The sequence below is a fragment of the Macaca nemestrina genome, chromosome 4 (assembly GCF_043159975.1).
Source record: "Macaca nemestrina isolate mMacNem1 chromosome 4, mMacNem.hap1, whole genome shotgun sequence".
Taxonomy (NCBI): domain Eukaryota; kingdom Metazoa; phylum Chordata; class Mammalia; order Primates; family Cercopithecidae; genus Macaca; species Macaca nemestrina.
In genome coordinates, this window is record NC_092128.1 from 20,953,638 (window position 1) to 20,971,702 (window position 18,065).

Below are 18,065 nucleotides of genomic sequence, written 5' to 3' on the forward strand. Positions count from 1 at the left end.
TGTGAGTCCCAAACTGGAAGCAACACAAAAGTCCATCAACAGGTGAATAGAGAAACAAACTGCAGCATATACAAACAAGCAAATGCTACCAGGGAGTAAAAAGGAATATAAACTACTTGTATGTGCAACAACATGGAGGAATCTCAAAATCATTAGGCTGAATGAGAAAGACAGGCACAAAGCATACATAAATTGAAATTCCATTTATTTATTTATTTAAAGTCAAGGTCTCACTTTGTTGCCCAGGCTGCCTTGCTCCTTCAACAAAGATCACTATATTTTCGGGTCTATTTTTGGGCTGTGTGTTTTGTTTTATTGAACTAACTTGCCTGTTATTTTTACCAGTATCACATTGTCACTGTACTGATTACCCATGGACTTTTTTTTTTTTTTTTTGAGACAGAGTCTCACTCTGTTACCCAGGCTGCAGTGCGGTGGTACAATCTCAGCTCACTGCAACCTCCACCTCCCAGGTTCAAGTGATTCTCATGCCTCAGCCTCACAAGTAGCTGGGATTACGAGCATATGCCACCACACCCAACTAAATTTTTGTATTTTTTTTTAGTACAGATGGGGTTTCACCATGTTGACCAGGCTGGTCTCGAACTCCTGACCTCAAGCGATCCACCCACCTTGGCCTCCCAAAGTGCTGGGAGTACAGGTGTGAGCCACCAAGCCCAACCTCCATGGACTTTTGATATGTAGCAATCTCTTCATTTTTGGCTTACAAAAGGATTGCTACAATCCTTACAAAAGAGGATTGAATTAACCCTCTGCCTTTGATTTTTCTAACGTACAGTTAGTTTAGAGATCAGACAAAAATCATTAGATTTTATGTCATATACCACATGAATTAGTGATTTTAGTAGGTATGTAGTGGTATCTTAATGTTTTAATTTGAAATTCTTTTTTTTTTTTTAAGACAGAGTCTCACTCTGTCACCCAGGCTGGAGTGCAGTGTCATGATCTCGGCTCACTGCTAGCTCCACCTCCCAGGTTGATGCCATTCTCCTGCCTCAGCCTCCCAAGAAGCTGGGACCACAGGCACCCGCCACCATGCCCAGCTAATTTTTTGTATTTTTAGTAGAGATGGGGTTTCACTGTGTTAGCCAGGATGGTCTCTATCTCCTGACCTCGTGATCTGCCTGCCTCGGCCTCCCAAAGTGCTGGGATCACAGGCGTGAGCCACTGCGCCTGGCCTGAAATTCTTTGATGACATACGATGTTGAGCATCTTTTCATATGCTTATTTACCATCTGTGTATCTTTTTTGGTGAGGTGTCTGTTCAGATCTTTTGTCCATTTTAAAATTGGGTTATTTTCTTATTGTTTAAGAGTTCTTTATATATTTTAGATACCAGTCCTTTATCAGATGTTTTGCAAATATTTTCTGCCAGTTTCCGTTTTTTCAGTCTCTTAACAGTGTCTTTCTTGAAGCAGAAGTTTTAAATTTTATTGAAGTTCTACTTACTGTTTCCTTTCATGGGCCATGCTTTTGGTGTTGTGTCAAAAAATTCACTGCCAAACCCAAGGTCACCTAGATTTTTTCTTATTTTATAATCTAGAAGTTTTGTAATTTTGTGTTTTACATTTACAGTTCTATGATCCATTTTGAGTTAAGTTTTATGAAAGCTCTAAAGTCCATGTTCAGATCCAGTTTTGTTTTGTTTGTTTTGTTTTAAGAGACAAGGTTTTACCCTGTTACCCAGGCTAGAGTTCGGTGGCATGAACATAGCTCACTGCAGCTTCCAACTCTTGGGCTCAAGTGATCTTTCCACCTCAGGCTCTTGAGTAACTAGGGCTATAGTACTTTTTGTTTGTTTGTTTTTGGATTTGTACTTTTGGTTTGTTTGTTTGTTTGTTTTGGGATGTCTGGTTGTTCCAGCACCAGTAGTTGAAAAGACTACCTTTTCTCCATTGAATTGCCTTTGCTCCCTTATCAAAGATCAGTTGACTATATTTATATAGATCTGTTTCTGGTCTGTTGATTCTGTTCTACTGATCTATTTGTCTGTTTTTTCACCAATACCACACTGTCTTCATTACAATAGCTTTTTTTTTTTTTTTGAGACGGAGTCTCGCTCTGTCGCCCAGGCTGGAGTGCAGTGGCGCTATCTCGGCTCACTGCAAGCTCCGCCTCCCGGGTTTACGCCATTCTCCTGCCTCAGCCTCCCGAGTAGCTGGGACTACAGGCGCCTGCCACCTCGCCCGGCTAATTTTTTTGTATTTTTAGTAGAGACGGGGTTTCATTGTGTTAGCCAGGATGGTCTCGATCTCCTGACCTCGTGATCCGCCCGTCTCGGCCTCCCAAAGTGCTGGGATTACAGGCTTGAGCCACCGCGCCCGGCCTACAATAGCTTTACAGTAAATCCTGAAGTTAGATAATGTCAGTTTGCTATTCTAGGTCTTCAGCTTTTTATATAAACTTTAGGATTAGTTTGTTGATTTTCACAAAATAAGTTGAGATTTTGATTGAGATTGTGTTGAATATATAAAGTTGGGAAGAACTTACATCTTCACATTATTGAGTCTTCCTATTCATGTGCATGGAATATATCTCCATTTATTTAAGTCTCCTTCAATTTTTCTTAATCGAGTTTAGGAAATTTTGAAATTGAGCCAATTGTCCCAAAGACTGATTTCATGCTTTCTTTTGAATAAACGTAGAAACTGATTCTCTAAATTTTGAAACTTGAGAAAGTTACATTTGTCTTATCTAAGCTCCCTTCTCAGGAAATTAATCATCAGGCCTCTCATATAATATCAAGGAACTGAAACTCACCAGGTCACTGCATTTGGACAATGAATTGTCAGACCCCTTACCTATCATGATTGTCTAACCAACCACCGGCTTCCCATTGACTAACTTCTCTTCCTTGCCCCTCCCTAGTTCCTATTTTCCTGCATGTAGTCACATTTCTACTATATAAACCCCTAATTTTCGTTGGTCAGGAAGCTAGATTTGAGACTGATTCCCCATCTCCTTGGCTGCAGCACCCAAATAAAGTCTTCACTTCTGGCAATACTTGTTGTTTCAGTGATTCACTTTCTGTGCAGCAAGCAGCAGGAGTACACCGAACCTCTAGGTCATTTTGGTAAGTTTTCCCTATTCCTAGTTTGCTAGAGTTGTTTTTGTTGTTCTTACCATGAATGGGTGTCATAGTTTGTTGTCAAATGCTTTTTCTGCATCTATTGATATGACTGACCATATGCCTTTTCTTCTTTAGCCTGTTGATGTGATGTATTACATTAAATGATTTTCAAATATTAAAACAGCCTTGCATACCTGGACGAAATCTCACTTATTTGTGCTGTATTTTTTAATACATTGTTGGATTTGATTTGCTAATGTTTTACTGAGGATATTTGCATTTAGGTTCATGAGACATATCAGTCTGTAGTTCTTACTTGTAGTGTCACTCTCTGGTATTAGGGTAATGTGACCTCATAGAATGAGTTAGGAAGTTTTCTCTCTGGTTCTATTTACTGCAAGAAATTGTAGATAACCAATACAATTTTTAAAAAAATATTTGGTAGAATCCACCAGTGAAATCATCTTGGTCTGTATTTCCTGTTTTGGAAGGTTAATTATTGATTCAATTTTTAAAATAAATATAGGCCTTTTCAGACTATCTACTTCATGTATGTTATTTTGGGTTGTGTCCCTTTCTTCCTTCCTTCCTTCCTTCCTTCCTTCCTTCCTTCCTTCCTTCCTTCCTTCCTTCCTTCCTTCCTTCCTTCCTTCCCTCCTTCCTTCCTTTCTCTCTTTCTCTCTTTCTCTCTCTCTCTCTCTCTTTCTTTCTTCTTTCTTTCTTTTCTTTCTTCCTTCCTTCCTCCCTCCCTCCCTCCCTCTCTCTCTCTCTCTCTTTCTCTCTCTCTCTCTTTCTTTCTTTCTTTCTGTGAGAGAAAAGTGGAATTCAGTTTTATTTTGTCCTCTCTGAAACTTACATTTATACCATGTCCTCATCTGTCAAAGAAGAGAAAGAAGAAGCCCTGCCTTATACCCTAGAATCCAAGTACTCATATACTTGTTATGGTGGCAGGATGTTTGTTGCTCCAGCTTTTTGGCTTCAAGAGATTACACTTTCAGTACCAGTATAGTGAGAAACCACTGGCAAACTGCTAGAAATGTCTTCTGAATTTGTCAGTGTACCATTTCATAAAGTGCTCCTGGGATTAAAATCTGCTAGGCTGTCAAGTGTCCACACTTTTGCAACAAAGGATAAAAGAATCCCAGTGGGTATCACTGGGTCCTTCTCAGCTGGGTCTCATTATTGGCACTGCTGCTTTAACCTTTGAGGTGCTGGCCCTCACCACAGGTGAAACCTTCTGGCCATTCTTCAGGTGTGGATTGTAATTTGGATCCTTATCTGGTGTATCAAAAATCGCTTTCAAAATAGATTCTGTTTTCAGAATTCTTATTCCATCAGGCTGACCAGGAAATAGATCTTCCAAGAAAAAATATATGTATCCAATTGCAATGCCTGGTTAAAAGCTCCTCTGGCATGCTCATCCTGTTTGACCTCTAGGCTTGGAAAGTTGTCACAGAAAATGTGCTGTAAAATAAATGGCAGTGCCCTGAAGTGAAAATCTGGAGGTCTACTTTTATCTGTTCAGAATATCTAGTGAATCATGGGAGACAGATGAACAGCTTCAGGAAGAGACAGGGTGCTCTTTAACATTTTCCTGTATGTGTTCTATTTGTTGAAGGATACGGTCGTTAAGAATCCACCAGAAAGGAACATAAATACAAAGTCTACTGTCCAACCTCAGAAACAGCCTTCTAGCATTTGACAGTAATGATAGAAAAATTATGCTAAATAAAAAATGGAATCCAACTGCCCCTCAAAGTAAGAACTTTGTTATTAATCTCCATATTTGAAAGTGTTTAAAGATTAATTAAGGAATTGAAGTATAATTGAAAAGGTGTGATCACTTCTAACTGCTGACCCCTCATGAAACAGCACATTGAGAATAAGCATTCTCAATGCCAACTTGAACCCTAGAGTAATTTATTTATTTATTTATTTTTGAGACGGAGTTTTGCTCTTGTTGCTCAGACTAGAGTACAATGGCATGATCTTGGCTCACTGCAACCTCTGCCTCCGGGGCTCAAGCAATTCTCCTGCCTCAGCCTCCCGAGTAGCTGGGACTACAGGTATGCACCACCTCGCCCGGCTAATTTTGTATTTTTAGTAGAGATGGGGTTTCTCCACGTTGGTCAGGCTGGTCTCGAACTCTCAACCTCAGGTGATCCACCCACCTTGGCCTCCCAAAGTTCTGGGTTTACAGGTGTGAGCCACTGCACCCGGCCACCCCAGACTAATCTTTGTAGGCTCCCACCAGCCCTGTTACCAGCCCCTCTGGGCATCCCCGAGGCTCAATCCTCAGTTTCCTGAAGATTCAGTTATATCCAGCCAGGATAATGAGAAGGTGGCACTGCAGCTGCTTACCACAGCAGTGGTGGTGAGAACTCAGGCGGTTGTGTAGGCTGAGTGGCTAACTGGCAGGATCTAGTTTGTGCCATTCAAGAAACTGGTCTATTTTATATAGGTTTTCAAATTGGTGGACATAGATTATTCATTGCATTTTTTTTTAATGTCCATGGAATTAGTAGTAATGGCCCCTCTTTAATTTCCGATATTGGTAACTGTGGTGAGAAAGCTGGTTGACCACCTCAATCTCACTTTTCCTAGTGTAGAAACTGTAGGTTGAGGAAAGATTTTTCACAAGTAGGTTGCTGGGCACAATGAGGAGATGCAGCATCAGGTATATGAAAGTCTGATTCTGCTATTGGCTTGGAATTTTTTACTTTTTTTGTGGATCTGGTATCTCTCTCATCTTCATGTTTGAGTTCTGAATTGTTGCTGGTAAAAATCTCAATGCTCTCCATAGATTTTCTGGTTTTCTGCAGGAGGGCAGTGAAGCCAGCTTGCTTCTATGCTGCCATTTTAAAACCAGAAGTCTTCCTTCTTTTCTAGTGTACACATTCAGTGCTATCAGTGCTATACATTCCTGTCAAAGTATTGCTTTCACTGTATCCTATGCATTTTGATAAGTTGTATTTTCATTTTATTTCAAAATATTTTAAAATTTATCTAGAGACTTTTTAAACCTATGTTTATTTAAAATTGGATTGTTTAAACTGAAGTATTTTGGGGCTTTGGGGATTTTCCAGCTATCTTTCTGATTTGATTTCTGGTTTAATTCCATTGTAATCTGAGAGGATACTTTATATAATTTCTGATTGCTAAGGTGTGTTTTATGACTCAAAATGTGGTCTTATATCATAGTGAATGTTGTGTGTGAACTTGAGAAGAATATGGATTCCTGTGTTGCTAGATGACATATTCTATAGATGTCAATTAGATCCCGTTGTTTGGTGGTGCTGCTCAGCTCAACTATGTCCTCACTGATATTCAGACTGCAGGATCCATTCATTACTCCAAAGGGGCATGGAAGTATTCACATATAATAGTGGATTACTCTATTTCTCTTTGCAGTTTATCAGTTTTTGCCTTGTATATTTTGATGGTTTGTTGCTAGGTGCACACACGTTAGAAATTATGTATTCTTGAAGAACTGATTTCTCTTTCATTATGTGATATCCTTCTTTATTCTGGGTCATTTTCCTTGTTCTGAAGTTGGCTTTGTCTGAAATTAATAACTACTTGACACATCTTATTTAAAGATGAACAACAGAAAAGAATTACATCAAGCCCCATATAAAGATGCTGAAAGGAAAAAAAGGCAAGATGAAAAGGAAATGAATCACATACAACATATGCAAATGTCACGTTAGAAAAAAATTTACAAAATTAGCACAGGGCAAAATAAAGCAAATAAATAAATATCTTAAAGTTATTAGTAATCAAGATTTAAAGTGTCAAAGAGCTATAAACATAAAATCATGCCATGTCATATCAAATTTGAGTTGGATAGATTAACATAAACTCAAGTTAAGAAGATATTCATATATTCTTCACACTGAAGTCACCTAAAAGTAATGATAGCTTAGTAGTGAGCCCTCCTAGAGCTCAGATCTAAGCGTCTAAATACCTTTCTCTAATCCAGGAAATTAAGGCTCTTTAGAGGTATGACTGGATATGGACTGGGGCAGAGAAAGGACAGGGTGAACTTGCCTTTCTGGATGTGCCAAGGGAAGAAAGTGCTCAAAGACATCAAAAGGACATCAAAAGGACACAGACATCAAAAGGACACAGAGATCAGTTTGCTGGAGCAAACTGGAGCTAGTCCAATTTGGGACAATTTAATTATTTTAAAAATAGTGATTATAAAACTTTAAGGAAATAAAAATTCATGAGTCTAGAATCATTGTTTATATATTTACAGACAGGTTCTTATTCTGTTGCCCAGGCTGGAGTGCAGTGGTGTGATCATAGCTCACTGTAGCTTCCAACTCCTAGGCTCAAGTGATCCTCCTGCCTTAGCCTCTTGAGTAACTAGGTCTGCAGATGCATGCCCACTATGCCCAGCTAATACAATTATTTTTAAACAGTTAAGAACTGAAACAAACAAACAAAAAAAACACTTCGTAGACTACCACTGCAGCCAATTATTACATCTACTCCCATTCCAAAAACTGATAGTTAAATACGAATGATTACATTTTCATCCCGAATTTTGTAACACAGTTTATTTACACTTGGTGAGAAAAGACTCTTATTTTCTGAAGAATGCAACTGATAAATGTAAGAATTATAATATCACCATTTTGCAATTACCAATAGATAAATTAAGGTGAATATCATAGTCATTGTGAAAATGTCTATTTTCAAGTATATTGGGCAACAAGATTTGCAGTCTGCTAGCATATCACTGAAATGAGAAAAACACACCTGGAAATGAAAATATCTATGTAAACAAAAATTTAATTCAGGTCAACAACAAGAAAACTGATATAATTCTAATATTTTTAAAAATCAGTTTTTATTCAAAGGAGAAATACAGGATTTCATGCTATTCCTTCTGGTATCACTGTCTTTCATTGTCTAATATTCAGTGTCTTTAAAAAATGTTTTTATATGTTTTGTCTGGTTTGTTAGATTGTTCCAGAGAGAAGGTTAATTATACTCCCTATTATTCTGTCTTGGCCAGAAGTAACTAATGCTTGGTCCAAGCATTAGTTCAGTAGGACCAACTTATTTGTAAAGTAAATTTTAGTCCTATTACATTTGGCTTAATTATTTGCATAAAGTGCAACAAGAATAATCATTTGCCGTATGGCTCTCTGTCTCTCTTTTCTAAATTTCTTTTTTTTTTTTTTTTGACCTTAAAGACTTTTATCCCTAATCCTTTTAACAATTTGCTTTGCTAGAACCTTTTTCATAAGGAATCTAAGATTAGACCTTTTTAAAAGCCTGGAGCCTAGCCAAGGATTTACCTGCGTCTGCAAAGTCCTGTATGAATTGGGACAATTCCTCTTTTTAAGGTCCTGAGAAAACTTAGGGTTCCTGGGCCTATCAGAAAGTGTCATTCTTTTTTTTCTTTAACGTGCTTCAGAAAAGGAAGAAAGTGACGTTCTTTGCTTACCCACAGGTCAGGACCCTGTAAAGGACAAAATATCAGGCCAATTTTTCTAAGGGTGTTTTATTGGCTCTATAGGTCAGCCTCATTTTCTCAAGGCAGTATGAAAATGTCATCCCACTCAAAGCCTTGGTAAAATAATCAGTGACTCCAATTATGCTCTGTTATGAAAGAAAACAGACTCATTAAAATTATGCAAATAACTATATTATCATATATTAAGAATACTCACTTAATAGTTCCAAAATTTGTAGAAATTCAGTGAGAGAAAGGAACTTTGTTTTAAATTTTGCTCATAAGAGTATACTTTACTCAATTGTTAAGAGCTGTAAATAGCTTAAAAGAAGAAAAAGTTCTCTTAACTGAAAAACAAAAGAATAAGCAAATGTTTTAAACAAAAAATTATAAAACATTATTTCAGTCTTCTATTAGTTTGGCCCACGCAATTAACTCCTGTTCTTCCTGATATTGGATTAGAAAACCTCATGAATTCATCAGCTCTCCATGAAAGTCCTGTAAGTTTTTCTCTTTATTGTTCTCAATGGAACAATCTCTAAAGTTATCAGAAATCTATATTTAAGAGTACTCCTCAGAGTTCTGTAGCTGATTATAAACTGCCTTACAAAAGTAGCAGAGTAAAACAATTATGCATGACAAAAATCTTAGAACAGCTATGGTTAAAGACACAATTGACAAAGAAATTTGGTTACTGCTGTGGTGTACAACAATTTTTCATAATAATCATAATTAGTACTAATAACATACACTAAGACATCAGAATCACATAGGAATATCACACAAAAGTACATGTTTTGTAACACATAGTTTTTTTTTTAAATTATACTTCAAGTCCTAGGGTACATGTGCACAATGTGCAGTTTTGTTACATAGCTATACATGTGCCATGTTGGTTTGCTGCACCCATTAAGTCATCATTTACATTAGGTATTTCTCCTAATGCTATTCCTCCCCCTGGCCCCCACCCCCTGACAGGCCCCAGTGTGTGATGTTCCTCACCCTGTGTCCAAGTGTTCTCATTGTTCAAAACCCACCTATGAGTGAGAACATGCGGCATTTGGTTTTCTGTCCTTGCGATAGTTTGCTCAGAATGATGGTTTCCACCTTCATCCATGTCCCTACAAAGGACATGAACTCATCCTTTTTTATGGCTGCATAGTATTCCATGGTGTATATGTGCCACATTTTCTTAATCCAGTCTATCATTGAAGGCCTTTTCTGCATCTGTTGAGATAATCATGTGGTTTTTGTCATTGGTTCTGTTTATGTGATGGATTACATTTATTGATTTGTGTATGTTGAATCAGCCTTGCATCCCAGGGATGAAGCCAACTTAATCTTGGTAGATAAACTTTTTGATGTGCTGCTGGATTCAGTTTGCCAGTATTTTATTGAGGATTTTTGCATTGATGTTCATCAGGGATATTGGTCTAAAATTCTTTTTATTGTGTCTCTGCCAGGCTTTGGTATCAAGATGATGCTGGCCTCATAAAATGAGTTAGGGAGGATTCCCTCTTTTCTATTGATTGGAATAGTTTCAGAAGGAATGGTACCAGCTCCTCTTCGTACCTCTGGTAGAATTTGGCTGTGAATCCATCTGGTCCTGGACTTTTTTTGGTTGGTCAGCTATTATTTATTGCCTCAATTTCAGAGCCTGTTATTGGTCTATTCAGAGATTCAACTTCTTCCTGGTTTAGTCTTGGGAGGGTGTATGTGTCCAGGAATTTACCCATTTCTTCTAGATTTTCCAGTTTATTTGCGTAGAGGTGTTTATAGTATTCTCCGATGGTAGTTTGTATTTCTGTGGGGTTGGTGGTGATATCCCCTTTATCATTTTTTATTGCATCTATTTGATTCCGCTCTCTTTTCTTCTGTATTAGTCTTGCTAGGGGTCTATCAATTTTGTTGATCTTTTCAAAAAACCAGCTCCTGGATTCGTTGAATTTTTTAAAGGGTTTTTTGTATCTCTATCTCCTTCAGTTCTGCTCTGATCTTAGTTATTTCTTGCCTTCTGCTAGCTTTTGAATTTGTTTGCTTTTGCTTCTCTAGTTCTTTTAATTGTGATGTTAGGGTGTCAATTTTAGATCTTTCCTGCTTTCTCTTGTGGGCATTTGGTGCTGTAAATTTCCCTGTACACACTGCTTTAAATGTGTCCCAGAAATTCTGGTACATTGTGTCCTTGTTCTCATTGGTTTCAAAGAACATCTTTATTTCTGCCCTTACTTCATTATATAGCCAGTAGTCATTCAGGAGCAGGTTGTTCAGTTTCCATGTAGTTGTGTGATTTTGAGTGAGTTTCTTAACCCTGAGTTCTAATTTGATTGTACTATGGTCTGAGAGACAGTTTGTTGTGATTTCTGTTCTTTTACATTTGCTGAGGAGTGCTTTACTTCCAACCATGTGGTCAGTTTTGGAATAAATTCAGTGTGGTGCTGAGAAGAATGTATATTCTGTTGATTTGGGGTGGAGAGTTCTGTAGATGTCTCTTAGGTCTGCTTGGTGCAGAGCTGAGTTCAAGTCCTGGATATCCCTTTTAATCTTGTGTCTCGTTGATCTGGCTAATACTGACAGTGGGGAGAACACATACATTTAACACATTTATATAAATATAATTCAAAGGTTAAATATCAATTCATATTTGACAATGCTTCCTGTATGATTTTATTATACCAAGTAAGCCAAATATATCACTTTTGGACTTTGGGGGACTTAATATCAAACAAATTAAATGATGTCAAAAGGACTGAATTTAGAATATGATTTTGGAAACTTTGACAAATATCAAATGTTTGAAACTCTTGATATCGCTAAATAGGATCACAAGTCATTGTAAAATAAGTCATTCATTTGACCAAAGTGATAACTCAAATATATTTTTAAAAGCAAAACCTTTATTCTTTCAGAGAGGAGACTTAATTTCCCAAACAGTAAGCAAGTCCTAATAAAGATAGTATGAGGCCAGTCAAGTCTGTCTCTCATATGTTATAAACAAATCTATTAAATTGTAATTATCTTGATCATAAGATATAAATTTCATAAGCCTTTTTTTTTTTTTGAGGCTGAGTCTCTGTCGCCGAGGCTGGAGTGCAGTGGCAGAATCTTGGCTCACTGCAAGCTCTGCCTCCCGGGTTCACACCATTCTCCTGCCTCAGCCTCCCAAGTAGCTGGGACTATAGGCAACCACCACCACCCCCTGGCTAATTTTTTGTATTTTTAGTAGCAATGAGGTTTCACCGTGTTAGCCAGGATGGTCTCGATCTCCTGACCTCATGATCCACCCACCTCAGCCTCCCAAAGTGCTGGGATTACAGGCATGAGCCACCATGCCTGGCCTCCATAAACCTTTTTTATAACATTTTATAATTTATTTAAATTAGAAAGTGGGCTAATGCTCCAAGAAAACCTTGTTAATTTGACAAGGTCTAGTAACATCAATGTACCTTTGATATTAATGTTTACAGAGAAAATCTGAATTAATTTTATCTCTCAAAAAATGTCTCACCTTTACAATCTCATGCATCCACCTCTTCCATAATAGTCCCTGGGCTTAGAAGGGTTCAGTAGTTTTAATTTCTGGCCCTGGGTCTCATGAACACAGTTTATTTTTATTGTCATCTTTTCCCAGGTTTGAAGATGAAGCTTTAACTGCCATCAGTGTTTAAGATTTAGCAGGACGTGGTGTCCTTTTTAGACCCAAGAGTTACAGCCCTGTAACTTAATGGCATAAGGACTATGAAAGAAATACAGAAAGTTACATGGGTGTAATAACCTTACATTTTAAAAGTTTAATTTCAATTTTCCTAAGCAAATCAAAACTTAATAACAATGTCATAGGAATTATTTTGAAGAAACAAAAATCTGTTTGAGGTCAGTTACCAAAAGGCAAAAAAAAAAAAAAAGCATCTTCAATGTGATTGTTATTCCCTATGGGGAGTCCATTTCGATAATCTGGAAGTCAAAACTCACGAAAAGTGTACTTGAATTAGTTAGACATAGGAAGAGTATGTCCTGGGTCGTAAGTGAACATTTTAAGTTTCATAGAAGAATTTAAAGCCAAGAGCACAGAATGTTATCTTAGAAGACAACATTTCCTTTAAAGTAAAACCTTTTTAGCATCAGGCCGGAACTGCAGTTAGAACCTAGGAAAAAGGTCACAAGAGCTGATGAAAAAGTTGGAGGAGAGAGAGTTATTATCTACAGCCTTCTCAAAATGAAGAGAAAGCTAAAAACAGTGAGAAGCAGTAAAAGTTGAACTTTTGGGTTAAAAAAATAAAAATCTCAGCTGGGCATAGTGGCTCACACCTGTAATCCCAGTACTTTGGGAGGCCGAGGTGGGCAGATCATGGGGTCAGGAGTTTGAGACCAGGCTGGCCAACATGATGAAACCTCATCTCTACCAGAAATACGAAAAATCAGCTAGGTGTGGTGGCATGCACCTGTAATCCCAGCTACTTGGGAGGCTAAGGCAGAATTGCTTGAACTCAGGAGGTGGAGTTTGCAGTGAGTGGACCACTGCACTCCAGGCTGGGCAACAGAGCAAGACTCCATCTCAAAAAAATAAATAAAAATAATTTTAAACAAATCTCTTGTAATTTTATTAGGAGAAAATTAATACTTTAAGAAAATGTTGTTATAACTCATTCTTTAGTGTATTCATGGGTTTTATTTCCTATCAAAGCCCAATTTTTAGAAAGACTATCATAAATAATTTCCTTTTTTTTTTTTTTTGAGACGGAGTCTCACTCTGTTGCCCAGGCTGGGGTGCAATGGTGCAATCTCAGCTCACTGCAAGCTCTGCCTCCTGGGTTCACACCATTCTCCTGCCTCAGCATCCCAAGTAGTCCCAAGTAGCCCCAAGTAGCTGGGACTACAGGCGCCTGCCACCACACTCGGCTAATTTTTTTGTATTTTTTTAGTAGAGATGGGGTTTCACCATGTTAGCCAGGATGATCTCAATCTCCTGACCTTGTGATCCGCCCACCTTGGCCTCCCAAAGTGGTGGGATTACAGGCATGAGCCACCACGCCCGACCAATAATTTCCTTTTAATTCTAGCCAACTTGATTATGTAAAGTTTTTTTTCTCATAAATCCTCTTTTTACAAACCTTATTACCACTTACACAAAACATTTATGACATGCTTGGGCTTCCCGTTTTGCCTTAAACATCGCTCTTTCTTAAATAACTAGTCATTGCAGGATAGAAAATTTACCATACAAGATTCTTTCTCATATAAAATTATTTTCCTTTTAACCTTTCTTACCAAAAAATGTCTCTTTATAACTATGATGTCTTTATGTCTCTCTTATTTACTGGTTCCTTTTACCTTGTTTCATAAATAACCTTTGAATTAGACAAAAATTATTTTCCTTTAAATAAGAACACGTTTGGGTGTGTGTGTGTGTGTGTGTGTGTGTGTGTGTGTGTGTGTGAGTGTGTGTGTATGACAGTCAGATCCTATCTGTCCTCCACAGGCTTGAGTGCAGTGGTACCATCTCAGATCGCTGCAACTGCCACCTCCCAGGCTGGACTGGTCCTCCACCTAGGCCTCCTGAATAGCTGGGACTACAGGTGCATGCCACTATGCCTGGCTAATTTTTGTATTTTTTGTAGAGACAGGGTTTCACCAACTTGGCCAGACTGATCTTGAACTCCTAAGCCTAAGTGATCGCCCTATCATGGCTTCCCAAAATGCTAGGATTATAGGCATGAGCCACTAAACCCAGCCAAGAGCACAATTTTTTAGAAAAATGTTTTCCTACAATTTTCTAAAAAAAAATTGGAAATGACTCAGACATACAATGAATATTATTTAATCCAATGTAATTTTAGATTCTAAGTTATATGACAAGTTTATTTATAAGAATTTACTCCATTTACCTAATTATTATTATTATTATTTTTTGAGATGGAGTTTTGCTCTTGTTGCCTAGGCTGGAGTGCAGTGGTGCGATCTTGGCTCACTGCAACTTGCATCTCCCATGTTCAAGTGATTCTCCTGTCTCAGGCTACTCCATTTTGGAGCTTTAGAATTTGACTGCCCCACTGGATTTTGGACCTGCATGGGCCCTATAACCCCTGTGTTTTTGCCAATTTCTTCCATTTGGAATGGCTGTATTTACCAAATACCATACCCCCATTGTATGTAGCAAGTAACTAGCTTGCTTTTGATCTTACAGACTCATAGGTAGGAGGGACTTGCCTTGTCTCAGATGAGACTTTGGACTGTGGACTTTTGGGTTAATGTTGAAATGAGTTAAGACATTGGGGGACTGTTGGGAAGGGGACTGATTGGTTTTGAAATGTGAGGACAAGAGATTTGGAGGGTCCAGGGGTGGAATGACATGGTTTGGTTCTGTGTCCCCACCCAAATCTCATCTTGAATTGTACTCCTATAATTCCTACATGTTATGGGAGGCACCCAGTGGGAGATAATTTGAATCATGGGGGCAGTTTCCCCCATACTGATTTCGTGGTAGTGAAGAAGCCTCACAAAATCTGATGGTTTTATCAGGGATTTCTGGTGTTGCATCTTCCTCGTTTTCTCTTGTCGCCACCATGTAAGAAGGGCCTTCTGCCTCCTGCCGTGATTCTGAGGCCTCCCCAGCCATAGGGAACTGTAAGTCCAATTAAACTTCTTTTTCTTTCCAGTCTCTGGTATGTCTTTATGAGGATTATGAAAACGGACTAACACACCCTTTCTTATGTTAAACACCCTTTCTTATGTAAAACAAGAGTATCTCTGTTGTAATAACTATTTTTTTTTTTTTTGAGATGGAGTCTCGCTCTGTCACCCAGGCTGGAGTGCAGTGGCGCAATCTCGGCTCACTGCAAATCAGGTAAGGCTGGGTACAGTGTCTCATGCTTGTAATCCCAGCACTTTGGGAGGCCAAGGCAGGAGGATCACATGAGGTCAGGAGTTCAAGAAAAATCTGGCCAACATGGTGAAACCCCATCTCTATTTAAAAAATACAAAAATCAGCTGGGTGTAGCGGTGCATGCCAGTAATCCCTGCTACTCAGGAGGGTGAGGTGGGAGAATTGCTTGAACCCAGGAGGTGGAGGTTGCAGTGAGCCAGGATCTTGCCACTGCACTCCAGCCTAAGCAACAGAGTGAGACTCTGTCTCAAAAAATAAATAAATAAATAAATCAGGTAACACAATACAAAAGCAAGCAGATTATGATATGAGAGGACTTTGTCTGTTTATACTCTTGGGGTCATAAGAAAAGCAGAGGTCTTGCCCCAAAAAGGAGTTTAGCACCTTCTGTTTTCTTCAAGGAAGCCCAGGCTGTTAGAAATTATTTTAGTTTGGCTGGGCATGGTGGCTCATGCCTGTAATCCCGATACTTTGGGAGGCCAAGGCAGTCAGGAGTTCGAGACCATCCTGGCCAACGTGGTGAAACCCTGTTTCAACTAAAAATACAAAAAAAAAATGGCCAGGTGTGTTGGCAGGCACCTGTAATCCCAGCTACTTGGGAGGCTGAGGCAGGAGAACTACTTGAACTCAGGAGGCAGAGGTTGCAGTGAGCTGAGTTTGCACCATTGCACTCCAGCCTGGGCAACTATGGCAAGACTCCATCTCAGAAAAGAAAAAAAAAAAGAAATTATTTTAGTTCCCTCATGCAGCAGAGGGTGGCAAGAGGAAGGAGAGACAGCTAGAAATAAGTGGAGAAAACATAATTTAGTCAACTGAGAAGAAAAAAACCTTTTTCTCAAAAAACAAGACCCTAGAGAGAAAGAAAACATAAAGACCTTTTAAATATATATATACATTACATATATTATGTAAATATGAATTAAATATAGATTATATATAAATATGAATTACATTTTATATAGGTAATATATAAATATGAAAACGTACACAGACACACATTTATATCTTGGATATTAGCTTTTAATTAAGGTGACTTTTAACCATTGAGCTCTTAAAAAATCCTTTTAAATCTCAATACCATTTTTTAGCTGGGACAAACTACTGATATTTCAAAAGTAACAGAAATATCAAGCCAGAGAAGACCTGATTTAGGAACCAACCCAGGCTGTCATGGTGAAAAAAAGGGTAGAATCTTAGCTACTGAATTACAATGTGAAGTGACAGTCATTGCTCTATCAGTTTGGCTTGGCTAGCAAAAGGTGGCCTAGTTATGCAAATGCAGTCCCTCAAGTAGTAAAAATCTTTCTTTTTTTTGCTGGCCTTTTTTTCCCCCCACTCAGCTATGGGAATTTAGCCAATTCAGAGGCTTTGTTCCCCATAATTTGGAACTTTTTTTTCAGACTTGATCAAGTTGGGTAGAGTTGGTCAAACCCAATGGAAAAAGACCAAAACAGTGACAAAAACAGAAACAAACAAAAAACAGTTAGCAACAGAAGCAATTGCATAATTCATACAATAACTGAATGCTCTAATGGTAAGGAAAAATTAAGATCAGCTGGTTGGTAATGTTAACTTTAGTCATTAAGGAGAATTTCCAAGACAAAACCCGAATTCAGCTACTTATCTAGGAATGGGGCCCAGACTGAAGACTGCTCTCTACCATCTTAGAAGCAGGAAAAATCTCAAACATGCCTTCCCTGTAGGAAGTGAGCTGAAACTCCAGGAAGGAACTGCCTGCTGTCCAACGTCATGGAAGCAAAACAGCTGGCCTTCTTGTTGGAAGTGAGTAAAACTCCAGAAAAAGGAGCTTTACATCAAAATAAACCTTAAATCTCAACCAAATTTGGGGAGATCAAGGATCCACTGGAGGGGAGTAGCTCCCAGACCTCAGCAAAATGTCCTATCGGTTTGAGCGTTAAAGATATTCATTCAATCCCAGCACTTTGGGAGGCCGAGACGGGCGGATCACGGGGTCAGGAGATCGAGACCATCCTGGCTAACTCGGTGAAACCCCGTCTCTACTAAAAATACAAAAAAAATTAGCCGGGCGCGGTGGCGGGCGTCTGTAGTCCCAGCTACACCGGAGGCTGAGGCAGGAGAATGGCGTGAACCCGGGAGGCGGAGCTTGCAGTGAGTGGAGATCCAGCCACTGCACTCTAGCCTGGACGACAGAGCGAGACTCTGTCTCAAAAAAAAAAAAAAAGATATTCATTCAAGCTGGTACCTTACCTTTCACAGGAGATTTGTCAAAGGTAAGGGACACCTCCACTCAGAGCCCCTTACCTGGGTTGCCAATTTATAAACCAAAAAGTATCCAAGAGAGGTCTCAATAGATTAGAAGTTTATTTTGCCAAAGTGAAGGATGTGTGCCTGGGAGACAGGCCTATTTCTTTCTCCAAAGATTATTCTGAGGGCTTCAGTACTTAAAGGGGAAAAGTAGGCTGGAGGAGAAAGAGGGAGGATTTGCTCACATTACTGAATCCACATGTTGTAAGAGAAAAAAGTAGGTAGGGGAATAGTCAATTATGTATTCATCCTGTGCTCACTATATCATAAGGCGACCACAGAATAGCTACTTGTGGAGATACTTAACTTACCTGTAGCTTGCTGCTTAGTAACAAAAT

At 38.7% G+C, this 18,065-nt stretch overlaps 1 long non-coding RNA gene across 2 annotated transcripts in view; it reads left to right on the forward strand.

The window, feature by feature from the left end:
* Positions 1 to 14,120, forward strand: part of LOC139362720 (uncharacterized) — a 110,465-nt gene extending 96,345 nt beyond the window's left edge. Inside the window, exon 4 of one of the 2 annotated variants that reach the window (XR_011621927.1) lies at positions 14,038 to 14,120. This is a non-coding gene — a long non-coding RNA (uncharacterized lncRNA). Of the gene's footprint in view, positions 1 to 3,037; positions 3,096 to 14,037 lie in introns of those variants that run through there. The other variant, XR_011621926.1, reaches the window with a different exon arrangement.
* Positions 14,121 to 18,065: the final 3,945 nt, after the last annotated feature.